General features: G+C 30.0%; 1 long non-coding RNA gene across 1 annotated transcript in view; it reads right to left on the bottom strand.

The window, feature by feature from the left end:
• Positions 1–266: 266 nt before the first annotated feature.
• LOC106682566 (uncharacterized) overlaps positions 267–2,787 on the bottom strand; it is a 43,414-nt gene continuing 40,893 nt past the window's right edge. Inside the window, exon 3 of the long non-coding RNA XR_010843067.1 lies at positions 267–383. This is a non-coding gene — a long non-coding RNA (uncharacterized lncRNA). The remainder of the gene's footprint in view (positions 384–2,787) is intronic.

Below are 2,787 nucleotides of genomic sequence, written 5' to 3'. Positions count from 1 at the left end.
CAAAAATGTCTGTATTTCCTTTGAAATCCTCATTACTTATACAGTAAGCCAATCATTAAATAATATAATAACCTGAGTTAAAAGTAGTGGAAAATATATTAAATAGTATATAAATACAATGATAAAAACAATGACTACATTATTTATCAAACATCAGGTTTACCTGCAGATATTTCGCATTACTGTAAAAAAGTTCATCAAACAGTATTCTGAGCCCTGCCCTTTATAGTAAAGTATGAATGATCAGGAAGGGGAAAAAATAACTCTTAGTTTGTAAAAATATAATTAGTATCACATTTTAAAATATTTATCAAACAAATAACCAATGAGCGAAGAAAAGAGAGATTTATGTTTTCTTGGACTTCATCTTTTCAATTTCCGCCCTAGAAAAAATAAAATTAAATGTTACAATCGTAATAAGTAAAAATATTACTGCAAAAGGAAAATTGAATTAATATTTTAACATTATATCATAGTGCTTAAAAATTATACCCTTGAATACTAATTAAATATAAAATTGAAATAAAATAAAAAATAACTTTCATTATGAACATGTAATCCCCTTAAAATTATATAATTGAATTTATTATAAGTATATTGTTAATTAATATAAGGAATATATGCCTTATATTGTTTTGTAACATGTCACTTCTGTCTGTGTACATTTAAAAATATATTTTGTCAAACTTCAGTAGAGGAACTATGGATAAATATGAATAAAGAATTAAAAAAGGAGATAGCTGAAATGATGAAAGAAATGCTTATGGATGTAGTTCTATGGGAGGGTGTATACAAATTGGTAGGATGGGATCTGGTATTTAAGAGTGGAGGGAGAATAGCAGAGTGAGCAAATAAAATGAATGGTGTTTGTCATGGAGGTATAGAATCCTAGAACTTCAGGAATTTGAATATGCAAGATAAGATGGTCAAGAAAGGTACTTAAATACAAAAAAAGACAATTCATTAGACACCAATGCATCAACCCCTGTAGGAGATCTTCAGGTCTCTAGCCAAGGGTATTTTTAGCAGATTATAAGCAGATTTAGGATTGGAAATCTGATTGGAGAGAAGAGATTTTTGCTCAAGAAATTTATTAAGTTGCTAATAAACTAGTCTAAAGTTAGAAATTGTGAAGTGAGTAAGGACTTTATTAAATTGACAACCAATGAGTTTTTACCAAGCTGTAAGGAAAAGGGAATTTTAAACGGAAAAGTTGTAATTATACAAAAGAGAATGAAAGATAATATAAAGGCAGAACTAAGAAGGTATTTTACTTACCTTTTTTGATCCAGACTATACACATTAGGTACATTAGGATGACGAGGAGGAGAGGAGTAATTCTTAACAAGAAACATTGAGGAGATAGAAATTTTCAGGGTTGAAAGAAGATTATGGGATACAGTATGGGAAAAAAATAGGATGAAGAAATGGAATTAGCAAAATAAGAGTTTGCCTGGAGCAACAGGATAGATAAGAGTAAGATTTTCTATCTGGATTTAGGAACAGAAGCTCATTCTTTCCCATACTGTAAGAGAAAGAATAAGATAGAGGGAGGGAATGCATTAAATAAGTATTGTTTAGAGTAACAAGATAACAAGAGTAAATTTTGGAGTTAACTACTGAAGGTTTCTTTTTTTTACTCTTTAATTCTCTGATTTCTACATTGACCAAGAGAGCAAGTGGACTTCTCAAAGTAGAGGTTTGGTCCGGTGCATAGTAATTTAGAAATATAAGAAGATTAGAGGAGAAGTATTCCTTTAATTCATCAACTTTGTATGAAGAATTAGGCTTTAAATTAAGAATATTTCCCATCTTGATCAATCACGATACAACCAAGTACACTTCAGCTTCCCTCAACTTTGGGTGTGGGCTATTTGGCTATATTTTCCTTCAATATATGCCAGATAATCAAAATATCACAACTAAATTCGACGAGAGGCTATAGACAACCCTGGAATACATTAAAAATCGATAGCAGACAGTCAAATATAAGAATGTGCAATGTTAAAAATATAATTAAATCTAGCACATTAGGGGAAAAGGCAAGTCTGGTTGAAAATGCATTCGATCACGGAATCTAGAGAATATTATACCACCAAACTAGCATGCAACCATGGAAAATGTACTATTAAAAATCTATGGCCTATCCTGGTTTATGAGCTGTTCAATAAAACAGAAAACTGATGGGAAATAATTGCATCCTCTATCCGATTCACCAAATTTTTGCAGCACAACTTCCCACCTGAAGGAAACGAGAATATAATTAATTAAAATTAATATATTCATTTGAAGATATAAATAATGAACGATTCTTTTATCACTATATTCTCCAGTTTTGGGAGAAAACCTTAGTTTCAAATTAATTAATTATCATAAATAGATAAGAAATAAAACTATTCAAATAACAATCAATTAGTCAAATATTTATGTAAATAAATATATAATTTCCAAATTTGTCAATAAGAAGCGATATTTTTTATAGAAGCAAGTGGTTCTATGACAATTTAGCAAAGAATAAAAGTAGTAAATGATTGAAAAAAATCTGTACCAAAGATGTCCCAGTATGACAAACAATTGCATGACTTTGAGGAATTGAAGGAATCAGTGCATTGCAGTCTCCCTCTCACAATGCCTTCACAAACTTTGGAAACATGCATTCTCCTACCCTAAGATGAATCAGAATACAAACAGTGGTTACTAAATTTCTTATATTCTCACTTCCAACATTAAAGAGCACCTTGAGATATCATTATAGTGAATTTACCTTTTAAAAAGCTGTACAATTAT

The sequence above is a fragment of the Halyomorpha halys genome, unplaced genomic scaffold (genome assembly GCF_000696795.3).
Source record: "Halyomorpha halys isolate HHAL.00 unplaced genomic scaffold, Hhal_1.1 Scaffold424.1, whole genome shotgun sequence".
NCBI classification, from domain to species: Eukaryota; Metazoa; Arthropoda; class Insecta; order Hemiptera; family Pentatomidae; genus Halyomorpha; species Halyomorpha halys.
This window is presented reverse-complemented; position numbering and strand designations above follow the sequence as displayed.